The sequence below is a fragment of the Quercus lobata genome, chromosome 11, assembly GCF_001633185.2.
Source record: "Quercus lobata isolate SW786 chromosome 11, ValleyOak3.0 Primary Assembly, whole genome shotgun sequence".
NCBI classification, from domain to species: domain Eukaryota; kingdom Viridiplantae; phylum Streptophyta; class Magnoliopsida; order Fagales; family Fagaceae; genus Quercus; species Quercus lobata.
The window spans coordinates 10,954,186-10,970,556 of NC_044914.1; the positions used below are offsets into that span (position 1 = coordinate 10,954,186).

A 16,371-nucleotide genomic window follows, 5' to 3' on the forward strand; every position below is an offset into this window, starting at 1 on the left:
TAATTCCATAAATATATCAGAATCATAACAAAGATTCTAATACTTCAACTATTACATAATAAAACAAAGAAGTTATATCATATCTCAATAAACCTAGCAATCTCATTAGCGGTGTGCATTTGTAACCATAGCTTTTACGAATCAAGTTTGTACCTATATAAAATTATATATATGCCAAGCCACAGTATCCGAAAATTGAATGAATATATCACATATATCAATCACAGCACACAGATTTATTGAACAATAGTTTTAAAACAAAATTATTCAAGAAAATTACTGCAGAAATCTGAAGAATCAATATTCTAGGGTTCTGCATTCTTGTCCATGCCGTAAGAATCAATTTTCACAATAAAGCACCAAAAGGAGAAGAATGAACACAGAGAATTGATGCATACCTTTCGTCGGAATAGCGCCGATCTCTAACTCCGTATCTCAAAACCTCTGGGACGTTTGATCGTATTTAGCTTCGACGGATGGCGATTGTGATGGTCTAAGTCCGGCAGGGTATATCTAGGACTGAGCACTTGACCCGGCCCACCCGAAACCCGGCCCGACCCGAACCGACCCGATAGGTTTTGGGCGGGTCTGAGAATATTCGGGTCGGGTTTCGGGTCTCATTTTCGGGTTATTATCGGGTTCGGGTCGGTGTCGGGTCGGTTTCGGGTCATATAAAATACCCTAAGTCTGAACCGATTTCTGTGATTTTGAAAAAAAAACCCTACGATGGTCTCTCTTTAGTCTCCGCCTCCCTCAGCTCTCTCTTTATTCCTCAAAAACTTAAACCTCATCCTTACAAGCCAGTTTCAAGCTATTTGCTCCATTTGTCTCTGTGTAAGTCATAGAATAAATAGCTAAACCTATTTCTTGTTATCTCTGTTTCTTGATAATATAGTTGAGTTTTTAAAACTTTCGGATTTTGGGGTTTTTTTCTATGTGAATAGCCTGTTTGGGTTTGATTTTCTTGCGTTTTGTGATGTGGGTTTGGCTTGAATCGTTTTTTTTTTAAGGACCCATTTCGATTTTTTTTTTTCAGGTTTTTAACTAAAGAGCTCTGCTGCCTCTCTCTGGGGTTTCACTATTTTGCATTTTCGCAAAGGTAAAAGACCTCTCTGCCAATATTCTTTACAAGTTCTGAATAATGTTGATTCTGATTCATCTGATCACTGAGATAAAAGCTATTGAACCCAGAAAAAACAAAAGGAATGGTGTGTGAATTATGAGCCAAGAAAACAGTAACATATAGCAGTTAGATATAGAAAAATTAATGTAGCTAAAGGTTTTAGAAACAGAGGAGGTTGGCAAGTATGATTCTACTATGCTCCTTATTCATTTTGTGGCAACAATCAGTTGTTATGGGATGTTTCTATTAATGGGTATTTGCTAATTGTAGAGATGAATGTGGGATGTTTAGAAATGCAATACAAGGAAACTTTTTGTTGAAGTGGAATTATTAACATTGTTTAGATTTAGGTCCAATGAAGAGTGGATTTGGCGACCCAAACCTTTCAAATCTCACCTGCCAAGGGCTGGAATTTTTACTGTTTATTTGTATATTTATCAAAATTTTCACCTTTGAAAATTATGAGGAACCCTTTATTGTAAAGGTCAGCTACTGCCATATCAAATTAGTTGGGGGGAATTTTCGGGTTCAGTTGAGCAGTTACAAGTTTTGGAAGAATTTTTGTTCAGTAGTTACATACTATTTGCTTACTACTATTTTTTTTTTTTGGTAAAAGATCTCTCTGCCACAAAATCTTTGAAAGCTTTACTTTGTTTCTCTGTTGGATTCGTGTACTTTTTAAGTGTTCTATTTGCTTTAGTTTCTTAAACAATTAAGATTTTAAGTCATGCAATCTAATTTTTGAAGTTGTAGTTTTATCTTGTGTGAATTGGATATAATTTTGCATGTATGAATTTGGTTGGAGTTATTTTTAAAATGAAAGTGCTTGCTTTATCTTGATGATAGGACCTCCTTTATGAATTGGAGAAACTGCTTTCTTGATTTATGATGCCATTGAACTCCTAAATTGTGTTTCTTCCTAGCCCATGCTAGCAGCATTTTCAGAGTATATCTAGACAGCAATATAGCGTTTAGCTCATCATAATAAAAGAATGCACTCTCAGCTTAATCTTATAAACTTCTTACATTGAACAGGTTATGGCCCAACTGGATATGCTTTATTTGTAGCGGTTTATGCAGGACTGGAAGTATGCACCTGGAACTCTTTCTTGAGTATGGTGCATTTTATTTTCAGCAATACATTTCAGCCTTAATATGGATAAAAAATATAGTCTAGTTGTGATGCAACCGTAGAAGTTTAATTTATTACTTTTTGATAAATTCACCAATTCAAGACTTGTTTATTATTGATTTTTCCCCCTTGGTGTTGTAGGTGGAAAATATTGGAGCAACTTTCACTTGAAGATTGGAAATGGAAGCTCTTTTGTAATTACTTTAGCTTGTAATTCTGATGTTCAATGATCTGGAGATATCTTAGCAAGTTTTTCATTCTTTAATTTAGGTGATGCGATTTGCACATTAATTGTTTGGTCAAAAGTTGAGTTAATGAAGTTGTACATAGAGTTTTTCAATACTTTATCTGGGATTTGTTGGGTATTGGATCTTATAAACAGTGAAAACAAGGCTGATTAGTTCTTTCTTTGGTGGGATTTTTTGGGTGATTTTTGTTGATGGCCAGTTGACTGAGGTTGTTGAAAGTCTAAAGGACAATGAACCATTTCTGGATTCTGTGCTTGTGCATATGGGAAGTATGTATTAAATTTTGAGGAAGTTTGAGAAATCATTGCTTCTGTACCGGAGATCTATTGATATTCTGGAGAACAGATACGGTAATTGGAGCCTAAAGGCCCTAAACTTTCATATAGTTGCTATTGTGTATATGAAAGTTTAATAGTCATAAATGTGGCTTGCTAAGGAGATTTTAGCTTATATTTTCTACTGTTAATAGCAGATTCAAATAGTTAAATGGTATGATTTTTTTTAAAATGATTTGATATTGGATTTTTTATTTTTTATGAGAGATTATTATTGCAAAAAAGAATATAGTAACATTTAGTATAAAGGCTCATGGAAAACAAGCATCAGAGGAAAAAAAAAAAAAAAAAAAGAACCCAACCTGTGACCCGGAAAACTGGCTCATGGAAAAAAAAAAAAAAAAAAAAAAAAAAAAAAAAAAAAAAACCGAGACCCGACCCGAGACCCGGAAAACTGACCCAATTTGAGACCCGATTTTTCGGGTCGGGTCGGGTTTCAGTCAATCAAACCCGATTTCTATCGGGTTGGGTTTCGGGTCACAGTAAACCCGACCCACTATCAGTCCTAGGTATATCCACTGGTTCGCAGAGTCTGAAGAGAAGAGATTGCTAGGGTTTTAATCGCAAAACAGATCTAGAATATTTTGCAAATTCACGGAAACAGGGGAAACTTATCCCGAAATCACAGAGAAGTTTCAAAACCGAATCAAAACAACAAAAACTCATAGAGAGAAAGAGAGGGAAAGAGAGAAGAACGTACCTAGAAAACTAAGGGTCGGCCAAAAATCCTCCAGTGTGCAAGGTTTTTTTTTTTTTTTTTTTTCTCCTTGCAGAGTTTGATGTGAAAGATCGCTAGGTTTTTTTTATCCTACCCTTTCTCTCTATCGCAGTATCGCTAGGGTTTTTTTAGAGAGAGAAATGATGGGCTAGGTTTTTTTCTTATTTTTAACCCCTTTTTTATTTTAATATATACACCATCACTGTCAAACGGTGTTAGAGCAACCACATCAGTGAGGCCAAATTTTTCCGTCTATTTTACACTAACAACCTACTTTTTCTATTTTACAAGATCACTTTTACAAAACTCTCACATCAGTATATCTATTATACACTCTTAACTTATTTAAATAATATTTTTTTTAATTATTTTATTAATAAATATCTCTTCATTAATATATATATTTTTTTCCACTCCACAAGTCTCAACCGTGGCTCTATCTATCAATTGTCCTCTGCCCTACTTTCTAGTTCTCCCTAAACTCTCTTCCTCACTCAAATCTCAAACCCAGATCGACAGCAGTCAGTAGCAACCTCACGATGGCAGATCGGCGGCAACCTGGCGGCGGTAGATCGGCAGCAACCTGGAGGAGCAGATCGGCGGCAGATCAGTGGCAAATCGGGGTAGATCCAACGGGTTTTCCGGTGGGTTTTTCATGTGGGTTTCTGTTGGATTTTTCATATGGGTTTTTCCGATGGGTTTCCGGTGGGTCTGTGTGGTTGGCGCTGTGCTGAGTTATAGCGATTGGGTTGATTTTGGGTTTCTGTTGATTTTGGGTTGGGTTGATTTTTGGATTTCTGTTGATTTTGGGATATTTTTCTGTGCTAGGTTGCGGTGTTTGGTGGTGGCGCTGGGTTTGGTGGTTGGGTTTGTTGTAGTTTGGTGGTGGCGCTGGCTTCTTCCCCGCGCTAGTCTGTTGCAGTTTGATAGAGGAGAGAGAAAAAAAGAATTAAAAAATCGTTTACACGGTGAACAGTAACCGTGTATCTATGCACGGTTACTGTTCATTTTGCAAGACATCATGGATATTTAGACATTTTTACATGAACTGATGTGGAAGGATTTTGGGGTAAAATGTGTAAATTGGAGCATTTTTTGTATTTTAGATGAGTATCCACGAGCTGGTGTGGATGCTCTTACCCTTGCAAAACAAATGGAAACAGCGGAGAGGCTTTCAAACGCCGTAGAAGTAAAAGTTAAATTTTTTAGAATATTGAAACGGTGTACCGTGCGAGTGTTTTAACTTAAAGTTGTGTACGTGTCAGTTTTTTAAGGGGTTTTTTTTTCCTATTTGTCACCACCTCCTTAATTGTAGGAATCCATTTTCTCTCAGCTTCTGCTATTATATATACTAGCTTATAACCCGTGCAAATGCACGGGATTATTATAATTGTGTTGGTTGTTTGTTTATAGCATCATCAATGTACTTTTCTTTTTTATATAACATCATCAAAAGTAAATAATACTTCATCATAATAATATATATTAACACAATTTGAATAACCGGAAAAAATTAAACTTATAGCATAAGAAAAACAAATACCTTTCTTCATAACATCATTAAAATTTAGATTCATAGCTCAAAATAACATTTAAAATCCTAAAATAAACTGAAAGTCAAATAGTTTAACCCTTTGTTTATGGACTTCATGCTTTCTCTCTTAAAAGTCTTTATGGGTCTAATGTTGTAAGCAACCAAGCCACTGAGGATCTTTTTGCATACCTGGACATATCAAAAGATTCAGAACAAAATGTTAATGTTAAATTGATTCCAAATGAGGATCACATGCAAATGCGAAATTAGTTCTACCATCTAAAATCTAGATCACATGAATGAGTGTTAGATAGCTCTTATCATTTCTTTTTCCTTTAAACATGTCTAATCAAAATTTCTAAATCAAAATTTTGCTTATAAAACGAAGTCCAATAATAAAAAAATAAAAATAAAAAAAGAACATAGGAAAGTTTCTAATAGAATATAGTCATATTTTTCTTATCTTTTAATAAGGTGTTGCCGAATTTCCATGGAAGATCAAAGAGTAAAAAAAAGAAAAACTTGGCAAAAACCCAAATAGAAGATACTAAAATTGATAAGGCTAATGTATATGTATGTTCAGCTGTATACCAATTGTAAGGCATCTACCTACTACCATTAAAAAAATTAATAATAATAAAAAAAAAATTGTAAATCATTTGTGGTAGTGATGTACTACAAAGGCGAATTAAATGAGTTAAAAAAATTTCAGTATCAATCTACAATCTAAAAGAGAATTCAGCCAATGTCAGTTGGAGAATTCATTTGGGCATTTATACTATTGTAACTTGCACTATGAGCTTAAGAAAAAAAAATCATTTTTATGCTAAGCATTAAATGTAGTTTGTACTCATTTTCTTGCCCACTAAAATGAGGTGTCATTGAAAGACATTTCAGTAGATACATAGAATTGGAAGTCTGATGAAAAAATTAAAATAAAAACCCTCATTGTCTCCAATTTGACAAACAGTAAATTATGACGTTTTAAATTCCCCAAATTTTATAAGATCGAAAAAAGAAAAGAGCAGCAGAGAAACAAAAATGATAAAAATGTGAAGCCAAGACTTGGAAGTTTGAGGGGGTGTGTGGGAAATATGAATGGAAGTTCCTCTAATAGGCAGAAACTTCCTCTAATAGGCTGCAACATACGTAAAGTTTAACCACTCTCATAACTGTATGAGATGCAAATGCCACATAGTTACAAAAAAGCAATAAACAATTTTTTTGCTACAAAAAATGTTGAATTCATGCAGTTAGTCTATATTGATGTAACTGATTTCCAAAACATTTTTTCAAATGAATAGGATGCACAAATGTATATAATTTCTTAGTGAACTGAAACACCAAACAAAGCCCCAAAATGGTCATATCATTGCAACAAACAAATGTCTCAACACCCAAACACTAATCCACAACTACCCAAAGTTTACCAACCACAAACCAACATAAATTCATTTGAAAAATGTTTGAAATAACAATAATAAATAGAGAAAAACTCACCTTATATAAGATCATTGTTTTCTTAAAGTCTAAAACCAACTTAAAGTAGATAGCCATTTGTCTAAACCTACAATAGAATGTTAATAATTCAATAACCGAAATAACAAAAGGCTTACAAAGAGTACTTGACTTTTGAGGATCACACTAAACAGCCACTTTAAATCACTGAAAGCAGAATCCCAGGTTAGTTCTTCTAATTTTTCCTCTTTTTTACACAGTGGATTTGCACTTCACTTTTGGTCATCAAGGAAAAAAAAAATAGCAATGTTGCAGCGCTTATAATTTTAATGTGACATTGACAGACATTGTGAAAAATTAGGACGCTGAAAAAGCATTGGTTTCATAAGTAATCTAGCTTCTTTTATATAAAGACATGCCTCCCACATAATGCGAAGACCAAATAACATGTGGAGAAAAGGCACTTCTGACATTATATTAGTAAATAAGATTCAATTAACCAACTCCAACATGCAACCACCACAAAACAGTTTCCAAAAAAATAACAAATAGCTATATAACATCATAAATACAATTGATCTACTTACAGAAGAGGATTCTTTTGCACACAAAAATAACCATTGATTAAAATGCACTGGAGAAATGAACAAACAAAATCTGAAATTACTAAAGGATCAAACCTCATCCAATCAACCAAAATTAAATCAAGAACAAAAAAAGACTCAAGTAGGTATCTAACTGGAAAATAGTGTTCAAGAAAAATACTGACGTTACACCAAATAAAATTTTTACATAAAATTGATTTTACATAAAATATTAATAAGTTGGAGGTTCTTACATGTCTTCTCAAGGTTGTTCAGCACCATCTTGACTTGTCATCTTGCTCTAGTATGCTCCTGTGCCAGATTGAAATACCTCCAACTCAAGAAATTCCAAAAGAAGAAGCTACTTCTTTTTATTTCTCCCCAAATCTTAAAATTTTGTGGTTCTATTAGGAAAATTTAGAAAACCTAAGAATGAAAACATATAACACAAAATGAGGAAATTAGCAGAGATGAAAAAAAAAAATTACAGCAACTAAACTAATTTATGAAATTTACAAATGACAAATTTCTCTAATGAGTCCAAATAGAAATTCTCCATCAAATGAATAATACCCTTCATTCTTCCTCACACCTACACTGAAATTAGAGTTCAGAAGCAAATGATGACCGGGCATGAATTTATTTTGTTTTAAAAAGCCTTAATTTTTTTTTTGTCTCTGATAAGTGAGTCACATTAAGAATATTGATGAAGATTATATACATAAATCAAATTAATAAAAGAAATTCCTGTTTTTATTTTCCTCAAGAAACAAAGTAGAAACAGAAATTGACTCATAACATAGATGATTCTGATATAATTGAAGACTGAGAAGCAGGATTTTTGCTAAAAACAGAAAGGGCAAAGTCTACTCAAGTTTTGTAATGCTGTCAATAACAGGTGGTAATTGTTTTCATTACTAAATTGTTAATCGAATTGTAAAGTAATAGCATCTTCAATTGCAAAATGTTATTTTAAGACTTCTACAATTGAATATTAAACATATAACCACAACACAATGCTACAAATGCCAAAAGGGCTTCACTTTCCACCAAACAGAAAGAATGCCTTCGTTACCAAAGAGTTGTAGGGCTGTTATATCCTAAATATTAATTACAAAGGCAGGTATCAGTTATACAAAGGATTCAAGGGATAACACTAACAACTTAAACAATTATTTTTTTAATCCATACTCATCTATGAATTTCTTGTATGGAAAGCTATACCATCGACCTAAAGTTTAATGTAAACAATGTGTGTGTTTTCTTTAAGCAGCATTCACATTCATTTAGTTATCTAATCAAAAGTTTCAAAAGTGTGAACTTTTATAAAGCATCGAGTTTAAAGTGACTAACAATAAACCTACTGGTACAGATCCTGATCTGGAAAGATTTTGTTTCAAAGGTGGCAAAAAAAAAAAAAATGGAAATCCAGAAACAGTGAAAACTGAATTAATTCTTGGACCTGAAATGTGCATAATTTTGAAGCATTTTTAATGCTAGAATTAAATGAATTCAAAATTCAGAGGCAGGAAAAAAAATCTAACAAAAAAACTGCCAAATAAAAACCAAATCTAACCAAAATACAATAATCAACAAAACATAAATCAATTCAAATTCAGGGGCAAACGAAAAAAGTACAAATCTAACAAAAATCGGCCAAAAAAAAAAAGAACAAAATCTAACCAATACAATAATCGACAAAACAGAACTTAAGAAATTAAAAAATAAATGGGAGATTAGGGTAACAGGTAGCCAAACCTTTAACCTTGATTGAGTAATTCCTTTTGCAGAAAACCCAATGGCTTTATCTGGCATAGAAAATTAGTATTCTGTGATTGGAGAAAAGACAGAATAAAAAGGGAAGATTTATTAGGAAGATGGAATATAATTATATAAACAACAGTGAATGTTATAGAAAGAATAATAAGGCATAAACTATGTAAGATCAGAAATTAAGAATGGAACCTTTCTTGTCACAGGGAAGGAGCAGAAAAGTAGGAGAAGATGGAATTGTAGACAACAGTTATTATTTTTTTTTTTTTTGAGAAACAAATACAATGAATTCCGTAAATGATCACTCAAAACCAAACCAATCTAATTCAAGCCAAAACTAACGCAAAAATAATTTAAAATGTAAAAAATAAACAACCGGCCAAATTACCTATCAGAGGCATGCTAATGGAAGCCTAACTCAGAACCAAAACTAACTACAACTAAATCTAAACCAATCCAACCAAGAAATTCAAACCTAAATCATATTCAATCCCCAAATTTGAAAACGAAAAAAAAAATAAAAAATAATAATAATAACTTTACCCGTGACGGTATACGCTTATCTCTGAATGCCTTACGGACTCTATTTGGTGCGTGCTGTTTCGGCAGGAAAAGCCTAAAATAAGATTGAAGAAGGAAAATAAATGTTAGAAATGGAAATACCCAATGATTTCAATCTTACACTTAATTAATCTCAATGATTTAGTGATTTCTATAATCTTTAAAAATAAATAAATAAAACAAAAAAACAAAACAAAAGCAAAACAAAAGCAAATATCTAAAATTGAGGAAACAAACATTTTGATAGAAAACCCAAAAACCCAAAACAAAAACGAATCAAATCTAAACCCAAAAAAAAAAAAAAAATTTAGAATTTTGAGATGCGTACAAAACAACCTTTCACAATTTAATTGGCAACATGGATTAAGAATTCTAGAATAAAACAAAAGACCGATCAGTAATTTTATCAAACAAATTGCATATTAATAATTAAGTTGTTCGCCTAATACATTCAGATTTTAAATAATCCAAGGTGAATTTTGACTTTTAACCACAGTAAATCAAGGGCAAAATCCCTAGTGTTACCACCAAAAAAGATAAAGAGGGATAATTTGGAACTAAAGCATCTAAAGAAAGAGAATCAAAACATCTAAATTTTTTTTTTTTTTTAAAAGGGTAAAAGAAGAACCCTAGAAAATTAAGTAAGAGGAATTGCCGGTTTTGAATTCAAAAACATAGAAATATTGAAGATTTAAGATTCTAATTCGAATAGGAAATCAATGGTGAGGAGTTTCAATCTTTCAAACTACAAAAACAGTATTTGAAGAGGAAGGGAGTACGCTCACCTTCGGTACAAAAAGACAGAGACCATACTGGTGGAGGGTACGGTGGTCTGATGGTGGCAAATCCTGAATTTCTTCTCAGATTTTTCTCCCTCCACCATCTACGCAGACCGAAGTTATTTCTCTATCATTCTCTTTCTCGGCCAAAATGGCCAAATGGCCACAAAATCGTAAGTATATAGTTAGTAGGTCCAGTTTGCAAACATTATAATTTACTAGCATCTCGAGTCTAAAAGACTCAATTTTGGCCCATAAATCGAGCATCATAGACTCGATTTCCATGCTCTAATTACATCCGATGTGGCATATTTTTCCACGTGGACTACATAGAAATTGAGTCTCTAAGACTCGATTTCTAACCCCTATATATACATCCAGCTCAGAGCAAACACCAAAACATCAGACGAAAACCTAGAGAAAAAAAAAAAAAAAAAAAAGAAAGAAAACCAGAAACAGAAAGAGAGAGAAGATCGAGATCGGAGACTGGCGCGCGCGGCATGACCAGAGACCCAGGCTCGCGCGAGCCCCAGGCCGGCGCGAGCCCCTGGCCGCACGCGAGCCCCAGGCCGCGCTGATCTGATCTGATTGGTTCTCTCCCTCTGAGCTCTCTCTCTCCCTCTTATCTGATCGATTCTCTCCCTCTGAGCTCTCTCTCCCTCTGATCTGATCTGAGTAGGGCATGTACAGACTTAAAATGTTTTAAAAAAATTTTGGGTTGGAAATCGAGTCTATAAGACTCGATTTCCAGGTACACACCACGTGGAAAAAATGCCACATCAGATCTGATCTAAACATACAAACCGAGCTTCAAAGACTCGATTTATAGTCCCAAAATTGAGTCTTTGAAACTCGAGATGCTAGTAAATTATAATGTTTGCAAACTGGGTCTACTAACTATATACTTACGATTTTATGGCCATTTGGCCATTTTGGCCCTCTTTCTCGGTTCTCCTTTTCTTTCTGCAGCATAGGTCTGTTTTGGGTTTTTATGTTGTTGTTGTTGTTTTTTTTTTTTTTTTTTTTAATAAGCGGGTTTGGGTTTTTTTAAGACTCTCCCAAAACGATGCACCGACACGGTATTTTTAATCAAAAACTGTATACGTGGAAGTGAGTCTTCCAGACGCACCGAGCGAAATTTTAAAGAATTAACATTACACGTGTCAATTTTTAAAGGGATCATTTTTTCTAACGTGTCAACACTTCTTTAAAAGCTTTTGCTTTTATATATTGTATATTAGATTAGATGTATTAGATTATATTAGATTATTAACTCAAAGAACCACACCCATCCATACATATATAAGTAATACATATGTGTCTACTTTTTTTTTTTTTTTTTTTTGAGAGAACTATGTGTCTACTTAATTAATCAAATGTTTGAAGACTCACTAACTTTCCTATTTTTTTTAACCACTAACTTTATAACAAAATGTTATTATAATATGATAATAATACACACACATGTAACAAACCCTCTATATTTTCTAATTATTAAATTATATAAAATTTTATTATATTTATACCATACACGCACATATTCACACAAATAATATTATAACAAAAATAAATAAATGAATAACGCACACAATCAGCATCAGAGACATACACTCACACAATAATATATAAATTTATAATAAAAAGAGTTACATTTACAACTCACAAACACTAACTATTAACTCTTAAAGTATCAATAGTCGGATAGAAAAAAAAGATTCATGAGAGAGAGATCTGTGATTTATGTTATTAGTTGGTTTTGGGATGTACTAATTTGTGTTGTTTAGTTTTGGATTGAACTAATTTATTCTAGAGTGTGCAAAAAATTGTTTACTAATAAAATAGTATTTTATACATTTAAAAAAAAAAAAAAATCAAGTTAGGGGGTTCAAATGAACCCGTGAAGCATTAGTAACGCCTCCCCTGTTATCAAGGTACATCATAGCGCTTATTCTTCTTTTTATAATATTTTATTTTATTTTGTATTTATATTAATGTAATGCTGCATGAACTGTTGAACCCCTCCCCTAAACCTCTAAATATTTTGTGTATGGAGAGGTACCATCCTGCATACAAGAGCAGGTGGTGGGGTTTTTTTTTTTTTTTTTTTTTTATTAATTGAGTATGTTTATATTGGGTCTCAATCTCGTCTTATGTGAATTAAGAAAATTAGTTAAAACATTTAATTAATCACCAAAAAATATTATCACAAAATCACACAAAAGAACACAAAAATTTATATGGAAAACAACTTCTCCTTAAAATGGACAAAGCATGGGATAGACTCCAAATTAACATTCATACTATTGTAAAATCAATAACAATATCTTCTCGAGTTTATACCAAATATGATATCCACACCAAATACAATAATATATTCTTCATAATTATTAAAACAAACTCACCTGAGAATGAGATCTTCACTCATTCGGGATACAATAACTTGTCCCAAGAGAAAACCCCAAATTTTCTCCCCTTGTGTACATCTCAGAAAAAGATGTCCTTATTTGTTTCAAACTTTCAAATTGTGATTAATATATCTTATGGGTGTAATTTGAAAGGAAAAAAAAAAAGTAAATTCCAGTTAATTATTTTTTTAGAAGTAAATCATAACATTGAAAGAAACGATATGTCCTCTTTCATTCGTTCAAAGTTCAAACCAGTCACCACCCCTTTTTTCTAGCTACAAAGGTTTTTCATTACTGGCCTTCTTCATGTCTTAAACTTCCTCACAGTTAAATTATTGCATGAATAGAGGATGATCGATTTCTAAGGAGGCCACATATTAGGATTTGCAAAGATTTGTGAATTGAAAGTAAGATTAATTAAGATGACTTTTATTTTATAGAGGATACATGTATTATTACATCATTCATCTAGAGAATCCCACGTGAGATTTGGTTGAATCTGTATAGTTGAAGGCTAATTATGTTCGATACAGAATACAATTCTTTTATTTTTTTTTTTAAAAATAAACGTTTGAAAATTATTTTGCTATAGTATTTTTAGTTTTCAGTTTTCAGTTTCAGCAAAAATAAATTGTATCCAAACGAACCCGTATACACAAAAAATAAAGATGTTATAGTGTGTATGGCTTGAAGAACCCCCACTAAGCCTCAACCAACGAAATTTGTTCGCGTTTTTTAAAATAATACTAACTTTGGTTGCAAAATTTCTCAAATAAAATCCATTAATTAGCTATCAAATCAAATTTTGCTTCTACATAAATATTTGCTTCTACATAAATATTTGGAATATGTAATATTTCCATAGACTCTTTTCTTTCATGTTCTGTTATTTTTTTATAAAGAAAATGATGTTAAAACTCAAAGGGTTATTCTCTCTCTCTCTCTCTCTCTCTCTCTCTCTCTCTCTCTCTCTCTCTCTCTCTCTCTCTCTCTCTCTCTCTCTCTCTCTCTCTCTCTCTCTCTCTCTCTCTCTCTCATTTTAAAGAAAAACTACGAGGTTTCTACTTAAAGTCAAATATTTCGCGAGTAAAGTGAGATGATACTCTCTCCTCTCACAAAGTCAAATATTTCGCGAGTAAAGTGAGATGGTACTCTCTCCTCTCACATCACATGACATACAATTTAACTAATTAAATTTAAAGCTAATTATACTCCCCTTTCTTGAGGTTTGAGGGAATAACATTCCACTCCAAACCCGAAGGGTAAAAACATTTTTTTCTCTTCACATCCATTTCACCAAACTCTATTAATTTGATATTAAAATTGTTCCCTTTTAAAGGTAAAATGGCTAACTAACCTACCCATTGATGAGGTGCGACTAAAAAATCAAGACTTATCCCTTGTTGATTTTTTTTTTTTAATTGTAATTCGTGTATATTTTGTGGGAGGGGGTTGTTAAGATATATGCGTGTGAACAATTTTTTTTTTTTTTTTTTTGAGGAAAGTGTGTGAAAAGAACAACGTTTTACTAATTAAGGTTAATAATTAATCAAACCTTAGCATAATGAGATAATAAGCACCTATGTTTGACATTCAAACATGAATAATATATGTTAGAATATATACTTATGTAGCTTAGTTTTCGATTTAAGTTGTTGTTTTTCAAAAAAAAAAAAAAAGTCAACTTGTTTACATACCAAATCGAATTGAGTTTATAAATAAGCTATTTTTACTAATCATGCTTAAACTTTGAAAAAAAGTTTTTTTTTTTTTAATTTAGAATATTCTGTTACTAATATTAATGGAAGGGGAAAATATTATTTTCTTTTAAATCTTAAGGGAAGGGAGTGTAATTACCTTTTAATTTATTATGAAATTTACTATTCATATGAGATAATAAAATATCAGTTGTTTTACTGTTGGACGTACCTAATAAATTTTGAATCTGAGAGGAAGTCATTAAAATTATTAAAAAAAAAAGTTCAAGGGAATTTTTTTTTTAAATAAAATATTAATTATTTAAATTGATATTGTATTGTAGTTATGTGGGATCTATCTTTTTTTTTTTTTTAAATAATGTTTTCATGACATAATTTTAATTGATTTGGATAAATTTTAAGTGGAAATACGATTTCAACAAGAAAAAAAAAGTTAAATTAGTAAAAACAATGCCGATTTAAGTAATGAGCAAAACTTAGGTACAACACCTTAGGTGTTGTTCCTTAAGTTTCCCAAATAAATTATTTCATGTCAATTTATTCACATCAACACAAGCAATGTCAAACTCTACTTTAACCCTATCAATTTTTTGGTTTGATTAAAAAAAAAAAAAAAAAAAACCATTGTCGTCAGAAACACCTCAACATCCTTTGCTCCTTCTTTGCTCGTGACCTCTCCAAGCTCTGCCACATTGTTGTTGACATCCTCTCCCTTGCCATAAACATCTCCAGCATCCCTTTAAAGAATAATATACCAAAATTTTGGTCTTAAATTGTAACAATACCCAGAATTTCCAATATCACCAAAATCCAACAAATAAAGAAAGGGGCAAAACCCAAAAGCATATCAACCAAAAAATAACTAAGAGTGTAACTTTGGTTCTTAGATTGGAGCAGCACTCACTAGCACAAACACAATACTAAAACACCACTAAAAATACAATAATAAAAAAAAGTAAATTGCAAATTATATCTCTGAAATTTGAGGTTGCTTGGATTTTACATCTCAAAGTTTCAAAACTTAGATTTTACACCCTGAAGTTTAGTTTCGTTAGCAATTTAATCCCCACAGTTAGTTTCTACTGTTAACTGACACACTGACATGTTTTATTTTTACCAAATCAGCCTTAAAACTACGCAGTTTCAATGAAAAATAAAAGCTGACCTGACATACACAAAACTAAAAGCCTAAAAATAAACCGTTTAAGCCTAACTTCTAAAATCCCAAACCAAAACTCAGCAGCTCCCTCCCACCTCGCACGGCAGAGACCCATCGTAAATAGCTCCATAGCGGCAGCCACAGTGAGAACTCTTTCTCTTCTCTCCAGCTCTATTTCTTTCTCTTTTGGATTTCACTTTTTCTTGTCATTGTTGGATTTGGATTTGTTGGGGATTCATGGCTGTGATTACTAGGAAGGCATATTTGCAAGGCTCGGTTGCTCCATAATCTTTTGATTCATTTATACTTCTGAAATCTACAGCAAATACTTGATGATTTGAAGGGACATTCGCGGACTCACAACAGTTAAAACCCGAGCATGGAAGTCCACGACTCTCTACCTTCATGTTTGGAGTGCAATCATATGTGCACCAAAATACTGTAGGAGCAATATCGGCCATTGTTGCAAAGTTGTTGCAACCAACAACAAAAAAAAATTTATTAAGCCTAGAGAAGGAAAAAGGAATTCCTGTAAAGTTCATACGTCTTTCACTTCTGGTGCTCCTATTTGTAGACGGACATGTCTTCGAATAGATGATTGGTATTTGGACTTGAACCTTAGGCCTGCAGTAGTAAGAGTATGAGTCAGAATCAGAAAAGATAGGTACGAATATTGATTTAGCAAATCCAATCACAGCTATGAATACCCCAACAAATCCAAATCCAACAATGACAAGAAAAAGTGAAATCCAAAAGGAGAGAAATAGAGTTGGAGAGAAGAGAAAGAGTTCTCAGTGTGGCTGCGCTGTGGCTGTTGCTGTGGCCACCGCTGTGGCTGCCGCTT

General features: G+C 32.6%; 2 long non-coding RNA genes across 2 annotated transcripts; one reads left to right on the forward strand and one right to left on the reverse strand.

Annotated features, from left to right (window-relative positions):
- The first annotated feature begins 719 nt into the window (after nucleotides 1–719).
- Nucleotides 720–2,665, forward strand: LOC115969200. The gene is made up of 4 exons (XR_004086885.1): nucleotides 720–834; nucleotides 1,037–1,099; nucleotides 2,159–2,211; nucleotides 2,397–2,665. It is a non-coding gene; the product is annotated as an uncharacterized LOC115969200 (long non-coding RNA).
- Nucleotides 2,666–5,105: 2,440 nt separating this feature from the next.
- On the reverse strand, nucleotides 5,106–9,189 carry LOC115969342. The gene is made up of 3 exons (XR_004086929.1): nucleotides 8,891–9,189; nucleotides 7,387–7,558; nucleotides 5,106–5,279 (listed from the first exon to the last, which is right to left on the reverse strand). It is a non-coding gene; the product is annotated as an uncharacterized LOC115969342 (long non-coding RNA).
- Between the last annotated feature and the right edge of the window lie 7,182 nt (nucleotides 9,190–16,371).